The sequence below is a fragment of the Zingiber officinale genome, chromosome 4B, assembly GCF_018446385.1.
Source record: "Zingiber officinale cultivar Zhangliang chromosome 4B, Zo_v1.1, whole genome shotgun sequence".
Taxonomy (NCBI): domain Eukaryota; kingdom Viridiplantae; phylum Streptophyta; class Magnoliopsida; order Zingiberales; family Zingiberaceae; genus Zingiber; species Zingiber officinale.
Genome location: NC_055993.1, coordinates 67,621,978 through 67,642,370, shown reverse-complemented (window position 1 = coordinate 67,642,370; position 20,393 = coordinate 67,621,978). Strand labels below are relative to the sequence as shown.

The following is a 20,393-nucleotide window of genomic DNA, read 5'->3' as shown; positions in this document are numbered from 1 at the left end:
ATATGAATGATTTCATATCTATATTACAAATTAGTCATCACTTACCCACGTTACATGTATAATATAATATATAAATACATGTAAATTATTTTACTATTTTGATAAAGTCTAAAATTAAATTATGTTAATATCTTTTAGTAATTTTTTATTATTTTTTATATAAAAATATGCACAATCATGATTCTTTTTAGCCTCATTTCTTAGGATTGACAATATCATAAGCGGATAAGTTTCTATAAATAACTTAGATTAGAAAACATATCTTTCTCGATTTTTGGGTTAAGATCAAATGTAGTATTTATTCTTATCAATTTAATATCTGATATAAAAAATTAAATTAATTTTTTATTAGAGAGTCCATTATAGTAGATTAGTAATTAAACAACATTATTTAATAATAGTATAATTTATTATATAAAAATCTTAATATGAAAATAAAGTAAAAAATTAGGTTATTGATCATACCTTAAGTTATGTAGCAAAAACATCTTATATTATCTGAAAAATTGATGATTGATGAGATACAGAGATGGATAAATGCAGCTATGATTATTTTCGAAGAATCGATGAGATATAAATGGATTGATATGGCTGTATCGATATGCAGAAGAGTCAAAACGGATGGATTGATGTGTTGTGATATAAAAGGGATAAGAAGGAGAAAGCTGTAGTAAAAATTGGAGAGAAAGGGGGGAGAAGAGAACAATGAAGAACCGATAAGGATTGAGACAGCGAGAAGAAGCGATGTAGATAATAGAAATTAGGTTACGTGTATGTGATTTGAGAAGGATAAAAAGTTAAAATTACTAATAAATCTTGAAATTTTTTCAGTGTAAAAAAAAGACATTAACATAATTTAATTTTAAACTGGTTCATTTGAAAGTCTGTGAGATAATGACTATAGTAGTCAGAGGATCGAAACTTGGCAACAGATTTTATTAGATCCCACTCATGCATTTGCTAATTATGCTAGTTTTAATTCATGCTAAACTTCCTCTCAATGGCATGATGTCATTAATGGTCAAAAATTAAAATAATCAATAATTTACCAAAAGACGTATTTAAATTTTTAAATTTATCAAAAGAAGTACACTACTTTGGTATTTATTAAAGGGAATACCTTTTACAATGCTCTTCTCATACTACCCTCTTGACAAATTTGATTATTTTTCATTTTTCTTTTCTCTTTCATTTCTCTCTCCCTTATCTTTCCTCCTATGCATGTAACATCTCTTCTCTTTTCTCCATCTCTCTTATTTTCTCTTTCCTCTATGATAACTGAACTTAAAAAGTCTCATGAGAAGCTGATTCTTCCAAAAATATTTTAACACCCCTGAGAAGTCAAAATAAGTAATGGATAACACTTTTTGACTCCTTACAACCTTAGAAATCCATAGAACCTGAAATAAGTCCAATCGGGCATGTCTAGGTCCATTAGTGGGTTTTGATCGAAATCCACTAATAGACCTACACAAATCCGATTGGACTCATTTCAGGTCCTATGAATTTCTGAGGCTGCTGTTAGTGTAATATTCCCTAGGTCAAGGTTGACATGGTTGACTAAGCTTGAGAAGGCTCAAGCTTAAGTCTTGATATTTAAGTTTCAATTTTTGACAATATATTGACAATACATGGAGACTGATAATACGTAAAGATTGCAGGTGCAATCGTTCATTTGGGGAGATTGTTGCTACAATTCTCCTCTGGTAAAGATTGACCAGTTAGATGTGAAGAAGAGTCAAGTAGGTCAAAACTGACTGGATACTTGACTGAGAAGTCCTGATGAGTGAAGATAGACAGTTGGAAAATCCTAGTGAGTGAAGTCAGGTGAAAGACCTAGTGAGTGAAGCTAGGTGAAAGTCCTGGTGAGTGAAGTCAGGTAAAAGACCTAGTGAGTGAAGCTAGGCAGTATGAAAATCCTAGTAAGTGAAGCTAGGTGTGTTGGTTGCTACTCGGAAAACCTAATGGTTCCACTGTACAAAAATTTTGTACAAAGGTCTGAACCTTTTCCTAGCTACCATGTGTTCTTTTAAATTAAACTTGGATCGCCTGCGGAACTTAACACGTTTGATCCAAAGTTTAATCTATTTGTTCTTTTGGGTTTAGACTTGGATCTCCTGCGGAACTTAACACTTTCGATCCAAATCACCTAAGTTATAAATTCTATTAAATATTAATTTCCAAAATTGGCTTCCAGTACTGACGTGGCGAGGCACATGGCCTTCTTGGATATGGGAACAACCACCACCGACTAGACAAAGGCTTTTATGAAAAACTAATATTTAATTTCATTAAATAACTTTAGGTCAACCGAAAAGAACAATCAAATCACAAGGAAAAGAAAAACTAAAAAAACACAACATCGAAAACAAATTCGAAATACTAGAATCGCATACCTCTTGTATTTGGTATTATTTCCAAAAAGGAAAAATACTAGTTATACCTTTTAGAAAGACCTCTTGATCTTCTACCGTATTCCTCTTCTAACCTCAGACGTTGTGTGGACAACGATCTTCCAAGATGAGGACCACCTAGCACCTTCTTCTTCTTCCTTCAAGTTTCAGCCAAGCACCAAAATCCAAGGATGAAGAACCTTTTCCACCAACTAAGCTCCAAGGGATGTAAGCTTTCTCTCCTTCTTCTTCTTCTTCTCCATGTAGTATCCGGCCACCACAAAAGCTCCAAGCAAGGAAGAGTTTCGGCCACCACAAAGAGGAAGAGAGGGAGAGAAGATGGTCGGCCACAACACAAAGGAAAAGAGGGAGAGAATAATAGAGGTTGTATCTCATGAAGACACCCCAACCCCCTCTTTTATATTCCTTAGCTTTGGTAAATAAGGAAATTTAATTACAATAAAATTTCCTTAATTTTCCTTGACATCAATTAATTAAGAAAAATTAAATAAAATTTCCTAATCAATTATGTAATGGTCGGCCACCTCATGGAGAGCAAACAAGACAATTTTTAATCAACAATTAAAAATTCCTTATTTGTCTTCGAAAATTTTAAAAAATAAAATTTCCCTTTAAAATCCCTTCATGGTTGATAAAAAGAAATTTCCATAATTTTAATTTTTCAACATGTGAATAATTTACAAAGATAAAAAAATAAAATATCTTTCCTATCTACAAATAAGGAAAGAGATCTAATCTCTTTTCTTAATCTTTTGTAGAAGAGATATTTTAATTTTAATTCTCTCCAATAAATTATATCTTCCACATAAGAAAATTTTAAAATTAAAATTCTTTTAAATTTAATGGTGGCCGACCACCTAAGCTTGGGTTCAAGCTAGGGCCGACCACCCATGAATCAAGGCTTGGCCGACCCAAGCTTGATCCACAAGCAAGCTTAGTCGGCCCCCTTATCATGGGTATGAAGGTGGGTATAGGTGGGTATAGTACTCTATAAATAAGAGGCTACGATAGGGACCGAGAGGAGGAATTGGTTTTGGTCTCCCGATAAAATTAAGCATCCCGTGTTCGCCCCGAACACACAACTTAATTTTATCAATAATAATTCATTCCACTAGAGAACTATTATTGAACTACCACACCAATCCCAAATTACATTTTTGGGCTCCTTCTTATTATGAGTGTGTTAGTCTCCCTGTGTTTAAGATGTCGAATGTCCACTAATTAAGTGAGTTACTGACAACTCATTTAATTAATATCTTAATCCAAGAATAGTACCACTCAACCTTATCGTCATGTCGGACTAAGTCCACCTGCAGGGTTTAACATGACAATCTTTATGAGCTCAACTTGGGGACATTATCAACCTAGATTACTAGGACACAATTTCCCTCTATAATCAACAACACACACTATAAGTGATATCATTTCCCAACTTATCGGACTTATTGATTTATCGAACTAAATCTCACCCATTGATAAATTAAAGAAATAAATATCAAATATATGTGCTTATTATTATATTAGGATTAAGAGCACACACTTCCATAATAACTGAGGTATTTGTTCTTTTATAAAGTCAGTATAAAAGAAACGACCTCTAATGGTCCTACTCAATACACTCTAAGTGTACTAGTGTAATTATATAGTCAAGATAAACTAATTCCTAATTACACTACGACCTTCCAATGGTTTGTTCCTTTCCATTTTGGTCATGAGCTACTGTTTATAATTTATAAGGTACTGATAACATCATCTTCTGTATGTGGCACCACATACTATGTTATCTACAATATAAATTAATTGAACAACTACAACTAAATGTAGACAATTTGACCAAATGTGATTCTTTATTCAAAATAAATGTTTACAAAAGCTTAGGCTTTCAGTATACACTCTAACAAGGTGAAAGTCCTGGTGAGTGAAGTTAGGCAGATGGAAAACCCTAGTGAGTAAAGGTAGGTGAAAGTCCTGGTGATGAGTGAAGCCAGACAGATGGAAAGTCCTAGTGAGTGAAGCTAGGCAGAAGGGAAGTCTTGGTGAGTGAAGCCAGGCATGTGGAAATCCAGGTGGGTCAAGGTTGACCGGACACCTGGTATTGAGAAGTCCAAGTAGGTCAAAGGGTTGACCGGATACTTAGCATGAGGAGAAAATTCCAAGTGAGTCAAAGGGATTGACCGGACACTTGGTGAGGAAGTCCTAGCAGGTCGAGGGTAACCAGATGCTAGGCATGATGCCCCAACAGGTCATGGTTGGCCAGATGTTGGGATTTTAGGAACTTGGAACTTGATTAGGGTGAATCAAGTTGATTCAATCGATCAACCAATCGATTGAATCATGTCCAATCGATCGGATGATCGATTAGACTGGTGCCGCGACAAAAGGCTCTCCCAATCGATCACTCGATCGATTAGGAGCCTCTAATCGATCGGGCGATCAATTGGGGAACTGTCGCTGATTGTATAGAAGCCTCCCAATCGATCACCTGATCGATTGGGAGCCTCAAATCGATCGGTTGATCGATTGGAGCGCTGAAAATCGCCTGATAGCCTTGAATCGATCGGTTGATTGATTCAGGCAATTTCCAGAGAGCACAGAGGCGCTCTGGATCGATCGACCGATCAATCCAAAGCCTCCTCAATCGATTGGGAGCAATCCAATCGATTGGGATCCGACCGTTAGAGCTGGATAAAGCCGTTGCGAGCGTTTTCTTCAACAGATCTTCACCTGATTCTTCACCGACACACAGCGATCTCTCCACAGAGCTCACCGCCAGTTCTTGAAGCTTTTTGGAGCAAGGCGTTCTTGCACTTCCAAGATCAAGAGGCATTCCAAACAAGAAGGGAAAAGAAAGCTAGTGTTTTATGCTGTAAAATCTTATAAGATTTACTTATATTTGCTTCTTCTTTTCTTCTTGTTGTGTGAGAGTTCTATACAGGCTTCTCCGCATTCGGTAGTTACCGTAATAGAGTGTTTTCATAGTGGAGAGTGCATGTCGTGTGTGAATCCTTGGATTAGTCACCTCTTCTTGAGGTGGATACCAAGTAAATCCTTCGTGTTAGCGTTGTATTTGTGTTTCTTGTATTTTTCGCTGCATATCATCACCAAGAAACAAGCGACGACAAGACGACGAGCGCACGACGAGTTATTCACCCCCCCTCTAGCACATTTCGATTCTAACAAGTGGTATCAGAGGCAGGTCGCTCTTCACAGAAATCATCACTGGAAGGGGCAACAAGGCCAGAGGGTGAAGAAGTTTGAGCAAATTTCATCAAGCAAAAGATTCTATCCAAGGCTCAACTTCAAGATGGAATTCCGAGATGGCCTCGGATTCGACACAAGGGTGCCTCCACCATTCACTATGACGAGCTTCGATTCTTGGAAATCAAAAAAATTTTGATGATGGAAATAGAGCAATGGTTTGCTCTAATGGAAGGCTTCGAAGCTCCAAGAAATTCAAAAGGCAAGATCCTCAAGAAGAGTAAATGGAGCCAAGAGCAAATTCAAAGGAGCGAGGCAAATGACAAAGTGACCAAGCTATTGGTCAATTTATTGCCAAGCAATATTTTGACTCAAATTAGAGAATTTGAGAATGTCAAGGAGCTTTGGAGCAAATTGGCAAAGATTCATGAGATCCCCTCCACTGTACCAAATCAAGAAGGATCCAAAGAGAGCGACTCAGTGGATCAAGGTCAAGAGCAAGAGGACTCCGAAGTTGAGAGATGCTCAACTTCCGAAAAGGAAGTCCAAGAAGCCTCCAACTCTAGGATTGAGGGGGAGAGACCTTCATTGATACCGGATCAAGAAGAACAAGAAGAAGCTTCTACATCCGGGTTAAGTGGAGAAGAAGATGATGTATCCTCCAAAAATCAAGAGACATCAAATGGAGGATCAAGTGTCATCCCTATACATGAAGGTATAATTATGTCAATTAAAAATAAAAATCATATTATTTACTTTGAGTGTAGGGAACATGGACATTATAAGAGCAAGTGCCCAAAATTAGTCAAGAAGAAGGGTCAAGTGGCACCTAAGGGCAAGGATAAACCCAAGGAGACCGCTCCCACAACAAAGAAGAGCAAGGAGCAGATTGTGTGTTTTTTGTGCAATCAAAAAGGACATTATCAGAATCAATGTCCGAAGGGGAAGAATGCGATCAAAGCTAAAGGAGGAAGTACAAGTCAAGGGGGAGCTTCCAAGGTAAAACCCAAGGTATCATTTATTGAGCCTATCCCCTTGAATAATGGTAAAAAGCATGCTAGCTCTAATTTATTTCATTTAAATGCTATTTACCATAAAAATAGGAAGCATGATAGAATTAAGGAGAATTATGTAGTCTATCATGCTAAAACCACTCAACCTAAGGTTAGAAGGATAGAAAATAATTTAGGCAATAACTTTAAGGATTTTAGGTATTTACCTAAGAAAAAGAAAAATCAAGGTGTTAGTGAAAAGTCTAAGGTTGAGGTATTATGGAGAGAAAATCAAGTTTTGAGGTCAAGACTTGATAAATTGGATAGGACCCTTAAAAGAATCAAAAATGAAACACAAGGGTCCAAGAATCAAAACCTAGGTTTAGAGAAACAAGAGTCATCCTATGATCATAGAGGTTTGGGTTACAAACCAAAGACTAAGAAGGGTGTAACTTCTTACCATAGGGTTTCATATAGCTATGGAACCAAGTCTAGGTATAGTGGTCAAGTCAAAAATACTAGAAAAGTCATCCCTAAGAGTATTTTTGTGACAAATATGACTAAAACTTCAAGGAAGTCTAAGAAAGTCACTAAGAATGTCACAAGGGAAGAAATCCCTAGAGTTGACATAGAAAAGGTGACCAAGGCTTCTAAGAAGCACAACAAGGTCATTAGGAAGGTATCTAGGGAAGTTATCCCTAGTGAGTACCTAGAGAATCCAAGGAGCACCAATAGGTTTTGGGTTCCTAGGAGCATTTTCTCTACCCCTTAGATGAGTTAGAGAGTGTCAACTCAAATTGGGAGGATAGTTAACCCTACTTTGATGAAGTTGACATTTGAAGAGCATTTTCAAGGTTATTTTTAACTTTTGAAAATGAAGTGGATTTTCATTTACTCTTTAAAAAAGTAAAATGTGCCATAATTTGAAAATATTGATTTTATTTTTAAATTGGCACAAATTGGAAAAACATAAGAAATACCAAGTTGGGGTTTTGGTATTTTCTTAGGGATTTGAAGGCAAATCTAAGCCTTCATTTAAAGTGTTTCTCTTTCAAAGAGTAAAATGTGCCAAAGATTTAAGGAATATACTTAATTGTAATTGGCACAAATTTAATCATGAGTTAAAGAAATGTCAATTTGGATTTTGGCATTTTCATGAGTAGATAAGGGGCAATCTAGGTTAATTTTAGGTTTAGCTAAGGATTTAAGGGCACTTAGATAGAAAATCTAGGTACTGTATTTAAGTTAAACTACCATGCTTTGTTTGCCCATCACATGCCATGACATCATTTTTGCATTCTTGCTTTATTATGAAAAACATAAAAATACAATATCATGTCATACATACATCATGCAGTTATAGCAAATTTTCTTTTTAAAAATCATTTATTTTTTATGTATGTCATAATACATCATGCATTATTTTTAATTTCCTTGCAATTAAGGACAAATGACATTTACTAACTAGTAACATCTTAGGTGGATGTTTAAAATCCCAAAATACCTAGATAGATATGCATGATCCCTAGTTTAGGGTAAAAATTCAAATTTTACATCTCACAAAGACCTATAAGGTGACTTGTATGTGTTTTAGTGCACATTATATACAAGTGAGATGTTAGGACGATGAATAAAACTCAAGATGTTGTTTTAGTGCATCTAGTTGAGTTTTAGGTTCATCAAAACACATAGTTTGTGTTTTCCAATCATTGGGAAAGCTAATGTACAAGTCATGTGCATTGAGCCCAAAGAACATGGTTGGATATTAGTTTTGAAAATGATTTCAAATACACTTTGGAAAACCTTGATAAAGACTATCTTTTGATAGTAATCATCATTTGAAAGTTAGACACAAACTTGAAGAAAACATTAAAGTTTTTACAAGTTTTCAAGTTTGTGTCAATCTTTGAAAATAAGAAGTATTTTCATAGAAAACTATTTTTCCTTGATAGTGTCTAGACGAATTTTCATGATTTTTAGAATTTTGTAGAATTTTTTGGGAGTTTCTGAAATTCACTGAAATGAAATTTCAGAATTTCAGTGCTTCAATCGATCACCCGATCGATTGAAGTGCCTCAATCGATCGGGCGATTGATTGAGAAGGGGTTTCTCGCGAACAGAAACTCAGTGGATCGATCCACACTGCTTCAATCGATCCATTGATCAATTGAAGTGCTGAATTTGGCTGGAAAAGTTTGTTTTCAACATTTTAAACCCTTTTTCATCCAAGTAACCATTCCTAACCCCTTAAAACACATTTGTTTACATTTAGGGGGTGTTTTCATGATGAAAACAAGATTGGATTGGTTAAGAAAGACTAAGTAGAAGTTTAGGTTAAGGTTTGGTTTCATTATTGAATTTTTGAACCTCAAAACTTCAAAATTTTGGACCTCTTAAAGAATTAAGGATTCTAAGTCATTGTTGGTGCAATGACAACAGTTATGTACATGTCTTTAGGGGAGTTACTCTTTAAGGACATGGAATTTATTTTCTGACTCCATTGAAGGTGGTTAAACCTTCGTTTAGAAAGATAATTGCTCAAGGTTAAGCGTTGAAAAGCAATGGAAAGTGGATATCTTCATTGAGGGGTTATGGATGCTCTAGGATAAGTATCATAACGTGGAGTACTGCTCCAGGGTGAGCAGTTAATACAGTGAAGGGTATGAGACTTTCATTGTTGGATTGATTAACGCTCAAGGGTGAGCGTTGAAGATAATGAAAGGTATGAGACTTTCATTATGGTGCTGTGAACAACGAGTGAAGTTGTGAACAACGATGAGTAACTCTTCAGGGGGAGAGTTCTTTTTGATGTGTGTCAATAGGGGGAGAATGTAGGGTTTAAGTTAGACCTTCATTATCTAAAGAGGGAGTTTACCTTCTAGGAAAAGTAGAGAATGAAGGAAATCCTCATTCATGCGTTGGGATGAAAGGAAGTTTGAGGCTATGAGATTAGCCTAACTTAAAGGTATTGTCAAACATCAAAAAGGGAGAGATTGTTGGTGCAATATTCCCTAGGTCAAGGTTGACCTGGTTGACTAAGCTTGAGTCTTGATGTTTAGGTTTCGATGTTTGACAATACATTGACAATACATGGAGACTGATAATACGTGAAGATTGCAGGTGCAATCGTTCATTTGAGGAGATTGTTGGTACAATTTTCCTCTGGTCAAGATTGACCAATTAAATATGAAGAAGAGTCAAGTAAGTCAAGACTGACTGGATACTTGACTGAGAAGTCCTGGTGAGTGAAGCCAGACAGTTGGAAAATCCTGGTGAGTGAAGCCAGGTGAAAGATCTAGTGAGTGAAGCTAGGTGAAAGTCCTGGTGAGTGAAACCAAGTAAAAAACTTAGTGAGTGAAGTTAGGCAGTACGAAAATCCTAGTGAATGAAGCTAGGTGAAAGTCCTGGTGAGTGAAGCTAGGCAGATGGGAAATCCTAGTGAGTAAAGCTAGGTGAAAGTCCTAGTGAGTGATGCTAGGCAGATGGGAAGTCCTAGTGAGTGATGCTAGACAGATGAGAAGTCCTAGTGAGTGAAGCTTGGCAGAAGGGAAGTCCTGGTAAGTGAAGCCAGACACGTGGAAATTCAGGTGGGTTAAGGTTGACCGGACACTTGGTATTGAGAAATCCAAGTAGGTCAAAGGGTTGACCGAATACTTGGCACAAGGAGAAAATTCCAAGTGGGTCAAAGGGATTGACCGAACACTTGGTGAGGAAGTCCTAGCAGGTCGAGGGTGACCGGATGCTAGGTAAGATATCCCAATAGATCATGGTTGACCAGATGTTGAGTTTTTAGGGGCTTGGAACTTGATTAGGGTGAATCAAGTTGATTCAATCGATCAGCCGATCGATTGAATCATGTCCAATCGATTGGCTGATCGATTGGACTGGTGCCGCGACAAAAGGCTCTCCCAATCGATCACCCGATCGATTGGGAGCCTCTAATCGATCGGGTGATCGATTGGGGAACTGTCGTCGATTGAACAGAAGTCCTCCCAATCTATCACCCGATCGATTGGGAGCCTCCAATTGATCGGTTGATCGATTGGAGTGTTGGAAATCGCGCGATAGCCTTGAATCGATCGGTTGATAGATTCAAGCGATTTCCAGAGAGCACAGAGGTGTTCTGGATCGATCGACCGATCGATCCAAAGCCTCCCCAATCGATTAGGAGCAATCCAATCGATTGAGATCCGACCGTTAGGGTTGGATAAAGCTGTTGCGAGCATTTTCTTCAACAGATCTTCACCTGATTCTTCACCGACACACAACAATCTCTCCACAGAGCTCACCGCCAGTTCTTGAAACTTCTTGGAGCAAGGTGTTCTTGCACTTCCAAGATCAAGAGGCATTCCAAATAAGAAGGGAAAAGAAAGCTAGGGTTTTATGTTGTAAAATCTTATAAGATTTACTTGTATTTGCTTCTTCTTTTCTTCTTGTTGTGTGTGAGTCCTGTACAGGCTTCTCCACCTTCGGTAGTTACCGTAATGGAGTGTTTTCATAGTGGAGAGTGTGTGTCGTGTGTGGATCCTTGGATTAGTCACCTCTTCTTGAGGTGGATACCAAGTAAATCCTTCGTGTTAGCGTTGTATTTGTGTTTCTTGTATTTTCTGCTGTATATCATTACCAAGAAACAAGCGACGACAAGATGACAAGCGCACGATGAGCTATTCACCCCCCCCCCCCAACACATTTCGACCCTAACAACTACAAGGAATCAAATGATGCTATCCATTGTTTATTTTGACTTCTCAATGGTGTTAAAATATTTTTAGAATAATCAGCTAAAAAATCTCATATCATGCCCACGTTGGGCTTGATATGATTCTATATCAAGCCCACATTGGGATTTTTTGACCGATTGTTTCATTAATATTTAACACATTCTGAAAAGCCGAAACAAGCAATGGATAGCACCTTTTGACTCCTTACAGTCTTAAAAATCTACAAGATCTGAAATGGTCTAAATGGACCTAATTAGGTCCATCAGTTGATTTCGATCTGATTAGACTAATTTTATGTCAAAATCCACTGATGGAGCTAGAAAGATCTGATTGGACCTATTACTATTTTCGACATTCTTAATAGTGGTTCAAAAGTTAAAAAAAATAAAATTTTGTTTTTTAATTTTTTTCTAAAACCTATTATGGAAGATTAAGCTTACGTTGGGCTTGATATAGGGACATATTAAGCCAAATAAAAAGGGGGAAAAGAAAAATAACATACCTAATCAGTATTATCTAAACTGTTTATCTGGTAGAGAAGAGTTTGGTGCTCATTGCTGAGTCGTGTACTTGGGCTTTGGGAAATGTTGTCGGTGAAGGAGAAGAGCTGAGGAATATTTTACTTGCACAAGGAGCACTATTACCTCTTGCACGTTTAATGATGTCTAATAAAGGTTCCACTGCAGGGATAGCTGGGCATTATCCAATCTCCTTAAGGTATGCATTCTTTAGTTTTATTAAGTTGAAATGTTTCATTATGAAATGTTTCATTAACAGTTATAGATAATATAATATATATTTATATAAATATCTTTGCCCTGAGTGAATTTTAGCAAATTTAGTATCCTGTAGTTCTGTAGAAGAGATAATTCTTGCTTTTTATAAAATCTGGCAGTCTCTTGTGATTATCTATTAAAAATTTATTCTCAAATTCCCTTATAGGATTTAGCAAGAACTAAAAATTTGTGTGTTCCTAGTGACTATCAGAGTTTCATTTACAAGTGTTATTTACATATTCATCCGCATTTCAGTATCATCTCAAGGTTGCTATTTATTATGAATTTTTGTTCATTCAATAGCTTTTGTATTTTATATTGTTCAATATTTACATGCAGGGACCCCTCCTAAAGATGCATCAGAACTAGTAAAAATCAAGGAGCTAATTGATGCAATTGTGCAACACCTAAGGAAAGAGTAAGTTGTTGCTTGGCTTTTCATGATTTCCTTATTTTTAGGTTTGAGTGAATTTTGATTATCTTGATCTCTAGGAGTTACTATTAATTGATGCTTGGAATAAAACTAACAAGCATTGTTGACTGTTTCTTTATTTTTGTTAAACTATAAATCTATAGATTAGATCTTTTCCTAATAGCTTAAACTCTATAGATTAGATCAACGTGAGGTTGATCTCTCATAACAAGTTTGAGATTTTTTTTTTCAAAATTTTTGAACCACCATTAGGAATATCGAAAATAGTAATGGGTCCAATCGGACATTTTTAACTCTATTAGCGGATTTTGACATAAAATTGATCCAATCAGATTGAAACTCACTGATGGACCTAGATAAGCCCGATTGGGCCTATTTAAGATCTTATAGATTTCTAAGACTACAAAGAATCAAAAGATACTATCCATATGTTCAATATTAATGGAACAATCGGCCAAAAGAATCTCAATATGGGCCTAATATAGAATTATATCAGGTTCAACGAGGCATGATATGAGATTTTTTAGCTGATTCTTTTAAAAATATTTTAACACCACTAAGAAGTCAAAATAAGTAATGGATAACACTGTTTGATTCATTGCAGCCTTAGAAATCCATAAGACCTAAAATTGGTCCAATCAGATATGTCTAGGTCTATTAGTGGATTTTGACCGAAATCCACTAATGGGTATACACATGTCCTATGAATTTTTGTAATTACAAGGAGTCAAACGGTACTATCCATTACTTATTTTGGCTTCTTAGGGGTGTTAAAATTTTTTTAGAAGAATCGACTAAAGAATCAACTTCTCAGAAGACTTTTTAAATTCAATTATCATAGAGGAAAGAGATAATAGGAGAGGAAAGGAAAGAAAAAAAATATTACATGCATAGAAAGGAAAAAGAAAAGAGAAAAATGACAGGAAAAAAAAAGTCAAATTTATTAAGAAGATAGAATGAGAAAAGTATTATAAAAAGATGCTTCTTGAATACCTAAGTAAGTTAATTCTTTTGATAAATTTAAAAATTTAAGTACATTTATGATAAACTATCGTAAAATAATGGATATAAATGAATATCTTAAATAATCTCTTACTGGTAAGAAAATTAAGATAATAAATAAACATGACATGTATCATATCTTTGAATATAATTTTAATTTGTATAGAGTTTTGATACAAATCATACATGCATGTGATATATAACATATAACAACAGTCAATTTCATGTATAATTTTTGATAATTTAAATTTGAAGGACGAATATTTGGCCAAAATCAAATAGCATGAATATATCAATACTATGATCATGTATAATATAACGGATGGGTCTAATGGTTAACATATGAGATATTGTCATAATAAGATATGTGGTTCAAATCTTGACAAAGTCGAGGTAAATATCTCCCTTATGTGCTAGTTACTATTCCAAAGGCTAATAGCCGTCCGTGATTTACCTCCTCCGTGTTGGCCCTGAGACGAGTTGGCGGGGGTGCTGGGGGCGAGTGTATTCGCATTTTGTCACAATGTATAACATAACGATGGTTAAATTTTTTTTTATAATCTTAGTTAATTTTATTGATTATCTTTGATGATCTGTTCGGTCCCATGGAAATTTTTTATTAGTTATCAGGTAAATCAGGAAGTACACACGAACCCAATATCTTTTGGTTACGCCCCCATTTATAAAAAAAATTTCTACAAATACGTTATAATTAGGATTCGAATAGTGAATATTTGAGTGATAATCTAGATAAGTGATACAATATATCCCAGGAATGAGCAGGCTTTGCCATTTTGTATAAATATAGAAAAAAACAATTTTAAAAGATTTTTTTAACCTTCTTTTTATATTTTTTAGATTTTTTTTATTAAAGCTCTAAACAAAAAAAAAACTTAGTGGACCAAAAAATGATGATCCTTAATATCTTTTGTATGAAAATCCTTAATCAAATAATTAAATTTTTATTTTTATGTTCTCTTTTGATCTAATTGATTCAATTTGATTCTGCTGAAATTATAAAAATTGGTTTTTTACTTTAATTTAGGATTGAAAAAGGCGAGAAGCATATTCTCGAAATTAAGGGCGCCATTTAATTTGTAAAAATCAAAATAGTACGTCTCCTCTAAGAAATTCAAAAAACTAGTACACCATTTAGTAAAATGTCACTTGATGATAAATTTCATCTAACCTAGCCCAACAAGATCATCCTCATTTTCAAGAGTCATGACAACATCCAATATTTTATTAATCATAACACTTAAAAAATTATTAAAGATCATTTTTGATTGACCATGTGTTTTTTTTATGGTCATGTCACTCTGCCACAAATTTTGCCATTTTAGTATGTTTGAAAGTTTCTTCATTTGCTAAAGGTTTAGGAGACTTTAAAAGGATCTGTAAGGCTCATGGATGAGGGGAGGAGGATTTCTTGGTGACAAAGAGTCATAGGAGAGTCTTTTCAAGTAGCAAGACGAGTTCTTGTGCATGTTTAAAATTAGAGAAGCAGCCCGGAGACATCCATTGCTTCATAGAAAAAGTTTTTCTCTCTTTCTATTAGATTTAGATCATAAAAGTTTACTCAAATCATCTCTTCTTATTGTAACTTCATATATTAATGGAGTAGTACTCTTCGTGGCTTGGACTATAGAGTAGCCCTTTGACATGTAGATATTTATTTTTCATAGTTTGATATATTTATGTTTCTTAACTTTTATGATTTAATTGTTTGTAGTCCAATTTTACTATGCATACATGGACTAGATGGTAAAAGTGTGTTTTTGTATCCCAAGGGATGCAAGGAAGGATTAAAAGGTGAACTCAATCCTTCGACCTGTAGAATACCGAGACATGAGGGGGGTAGGGGGCAGCGATTATGAAAGTAGGTCGGGTTACCATAAGAATTTCGTAGTCTTTCATGGAGTTTAATGAATCCGCCTCGATTTGATGTCATGTAGTAAGGGAAGATAACTTGAAAACCATGGGCCATCTCGTGATAGGAGCCTCTTTAAGAAAACGATTTTTCAACAATGTCATCCTGAAAATAGATGTTGTATTTCAGCATATATATATACCAGCATAGTCCCACAAGATTACGTCGATTAAATTGAGATTGTTTATCTACACAAATAACCAATTAGAATTAGAAAACAAAATATAGGTTAAGGTGTCTACGATCATTATAGTAAAACCAAAGTCCTAAGATCGCTTTTTTAAATTGAATTTCTTTCTTACAACTTTTCCTTAAAAGATTTTTCTGTTTTCTCAAATGTTTTCATAACTTTTGAGTTCTCAAAATAATCATTTTGATATCATAAATATGTACTCATTTTCTAGTTTTTTTGGAATCAATATTTTTATTATTTGATGATGACCGTGTACTTACAGTTTATGACATCATTTACCTATTTATATACAAACTCATATCGTAAACCCAAAAAATTAAGGATTAATAACAAAAGGAAATATACAACAATTGTATTCCAAAATATTAGGTGACATTGTCTTGCTTGATTACTAGACAAATTGGCAAAAGACGATTGCACTCGCCCTCAACGTCTTTGCCAATTCGTCCTATGACCAATACGGAACAGATAAATCACGAGTGGTTGCTAGTCCTTAAAATAATAATTGACGCATGAAAGAAGTATTTACCTTGGTTATATTGAAAATTGAATTGACCTTAAGATGATAGTACCTCATATACTTGCGAGATTATTAGACAAAATATTATGTGATATTGTCTTCCTTGATTGTTGATAAAATTTTCTCTGTTTCACATTGTCTTTCTCAATTGTGGATAAGATTCTTCATTTGACAACAAGCTAGTTCGATCAAATCATCCTATTTAAGATTACTTAGTGAAAGACCATAGGATATTGATGACTATCGGATCTGATACGATTTCTTTAAATAATAATTAAATGAGAAAAACAAGAACGTAACTGAGACAATGACTTCGCATCCAAACTCAACCGTAGAACTAAGACAATGACTTCGCATCCAAATTAAACTCGATCGTAGCCATTTGACTTTGTTGATTCATGGGTCAAACTCTCAATCAAATATGGATTGATTCTTTCCACCGGTACGTAGGGTTATAAATAAATCGATTTGAGTAGATTTTTGAGATGTTCAAATTTATTAAATTTGATAAGATAATCGAATCAATTCAAGTCGACCTTTAAAATGATTGTTTAAGTTTAGTTTGATTTATTTTTTATGAGCTTACTTGATATTGATTCGTTTATATGTTATTGAACTCTCAATTTAAACTTGACTTAAGCTTAATTCGAACATAGTTCATTTAGATGTTATAGAATACTCAATTCAAGCTTATTTAATTATTTAAAATTTTTATTTGATTGATTATTAAACTTGATAATTAAATTTTTTTTATTTTATTTTATTATTTATTTAATATATTGATAATAATTTTATTAATAAACATGATTGATAAATATTATTTACAAATATTATTCATAAATATTAATAAATTGAATACATATCTAAATTTATTGTTTAGTTTAATAAATTATTCAAGATTATTTATTTAATTAATCTCATCTATAGAATAAAAATAAATGAATTTTTATCAAACCGAACACACGTCTATTCACGAATGTTTAGTCCAGCTCTATCCGTATGCAGTACTTTACGCGCCAAACGGTGCTCTATATGAAATCATTAAATTGAAATTGAATAAATCTGCTGTATCTGCGCCGCTTGGGTGCTCCAGTTGCACACCGTGTAGAAGTCGAGGCGACGGGAGCATGACAGTGGGCGATAAGGTTGAGGCGGCGGGGGATCGGCAGGCCGGTGGGTCGATGATGGAGCAGCTGCCACCTGAAATCACCACGCACGCGCTTAGCTACCTTGACTATGCCAGCCTTTGCCGCCTCTCGATGACGAACTCCGTGATGAGGAACGCTGCCAACGACGATGGTGTCTGGAAGACCCTTTATCACAAGGTTTTTTTTTTTTTTTTTTTTTTTAAAGTTTTCCTTAATCGTCTAGAGAAAAGAACCTAACTTATTGTGCCAATACACTAACGTGGATTATTTATTTGTTTTTAGCATTTTCATTCATCATCAATCCATAATCATCCCATCTTTTTTGGTTTGGGTAGATGGATCTTATCCCATATCCAAATCGGTTAGATCATTTTTTAAATTATAGCATTTACTGAAGTTTTCTTTGGTTTCCTCTGCATCTGACACCTTCTGCACTAATCGATTCACCTCCTAATTATTAATTGGAGCACACTTAATTACTTTTGTATTTTCTTTGTACAATAAAAAAGTTGTATTAATATTTTCTATTCTTGATCCTTTCTATTAATGAAATTATCCATCTTAATATTTGAATCTCTTCTCCCTTGCGACCATCTATCAAAATTCTTTCTTCAGCATATATGGTGATCACACAAGACTCTAAAGGTTAATCTCTGTTTCAACCATCCACTTTTTTTTTTTTTATCTTAGATTTACTTGTCAATATCTCTTTGTTCATATTGTTATCAATACTAAAAATGAGCTTTTTACTAAGTTATATGATTCATTTACGATTTCTTGATTTTATGTTGATGCAAAAGATTGAAGCTGCTGATTGCACATAATCACTTTCCAATATCGAAAGTGAGTCATATGTGGATTTATTTTTGCTTGTTGATCTAAAGCTTGAACTTGCTAATTGCAGGAAATCACTTTCCAATATTGTGTTGGTTCTTATAATTGTGCTTAACAGTAGCTTGCATTTAGGTAAATATTTTCTGTTTTCTTATCCATATTCTTCTCTGATTCAACTGTGCAGATTGGTTGTGTAATGTTAATAGTCTTGAAAATCAAGGGAGAATTTGTGAACAACAGTTGGAGATATAATTCAATATCTTCCATCATATAATGCCCCGGTTAGACGATTTGAGATCATGATAAATACACATATTAATTGAGAAAGAGGGATATATAGTTAGCAATGTTAAAATATAATAAAATTTATTTAAATATAAATGATGATATAATAAATTCAATGGGAAGATCTATATAGTCAACCCCACTAACTCCATTTAGTGGGTGGGATAAAGGATTGATTGTTGATTTGTTGTAACTTCCATCTTAATATGACTTCTCAATGGACTTGTATTATTAGTTAATTACTCTCTCCTATTTTGTTTGACTCCTGTATGGAATATATACAAATTTTCACGGTGGACATCTCCCAATTTATTTTTCTAAGTTCAGTCTCATACTTTTGTTTATTATGATTTGGGTTTTATTGGAGTCCAATGACTATTCATTAATAACATCTCTTGTAGGACTTCAATGGAAAAAAGGACACTTTTATCCCAACAAATGGATGGAAGGCTCACTATGCTGCCACAAAAGCAATTTTTTTATGTGAATGCAGGATTCTACAGTATAATTAGAGAGGGGTCACTTCCAGCAATGAGTCGTCTATGGCTGAATGCAGACTATGTAGAATATATGCAAGACTCTGGAGGAAAATTCACAGGGTACGCCTCAAAACCCTTATTTTGTTATTTTTTATGTTAGAAAAACTTTATATAGTAAATTAGGATACACCATGGCTTCAAAACTTGATTGAGAAATATGCTTTTTGATGGCTTTTAATCTTTATACATTGTTGCATTTTCCTTTCTTCTTTTTTTGCTGAAAATACATGCAATAATCTTTAAATGTTTGCTGGATTACAACTGTACTTAGTTGGTTGAGCATGCATTAGAACTGCATGTTACTAGGCATGCCCAAATATGTTAGAACTGCATGCATGTTACTAGTCATGCCCTAAGATAATTGATGATTTCCTTTAGATTCATATCTAACTGCATCCAAAGATCTCCTTCATTATGTGATCGTAAATGTAATTTTGCCCTGCAATTAACTTCTGATTTTCTGGTCAAAATCTTCTCTTTACTCTGCGTTTTCATGAATGTGGTGAAGAATATTCACTTTTACTCTGCCTGGAACATGACCAAGTGCACGAGGACTGATCTCCCTAATGCATGTGTCACTTCATGTATCACTTCAAACTAAATCTTCTTGTGCAAGCATATTAAAATTACTTTCATCAGAAACCTAACCAAGCATGTTTGCACTGTGAAGCTAAATTTGTACGTGCAAACATTTTAAGATAACCTCCACGTATTCTCTTTTATGGTGCATGTTGCAAAGGCACCTGCTTTCTTGAAACTAAATCTGTTTATGCAAAGATGTTGTGACAACCTCCATTTTTTCCTGGAGTAGTTTAATATCTTCTTTTCTGCATTTTCAGGTATGATGCAGTAATAGATAGATGGGCATTGAGATTTGATGGTCAAGGGATTGATGTCCAAATAGAAAATGTTCGAGCTCATTTTATGCGTGATGATATGGTATGGATGGCCATGGATGCTTACGTTGATGTGTACTTTGGGCCCTTCCACGACACTAACGTATACGAGTTCCATGATGGCCAGTGGTTCATGGTTTATCATATCTCAAGAAGGATGCTCGATGTTCCATAAAACATATTTGGCTAGAGACGATCAGAAAAAGTAATAAATTGGTATGAACATGGAATTTATAGTTCGTTCAATTTTGATGTTTTAAAAAGAAGGAACTGCCTTTTTGAACGAACTATTCTAATAATTAATTAAAGGTGTCTTTTTGAATTTTAGCTTTATATATTTCTGTTATGCAACGGGGAATAGGAACCACGAAGAGGGCAGAGCCATTGTGACAAGCAGCCATCGTGAGTGTCTCAAGGCATCACTCGAACCTAGCTCTAGCATGGCATTAAAATGCTTCAGGCATATTTAGCGAGCACCTGGCCTTTTTGAGTCCTTACACTGTTGAATCCAT

At 34.7% G+C, this 20,393-nt stretch overlaps 2 pseudogenes; both read left to right on the top strand.

Moving 5' to 3' along the window:
- The first annotated feature begins 258 nt into the window (after positions 1–258).
- LOC121979021 lies at positions 259–361 on the top strand (annotated as a pseudogene).
- Positions 362–15,384: 15,023 nt separating this feature from the next.
- LOC121978299 lies at positions 15,385–20,056 on the top strand (annotated as a pseudogene).
- The last annotated feature ends 337 nt before the right edge of the window (positions 20,057–20,393 follow it).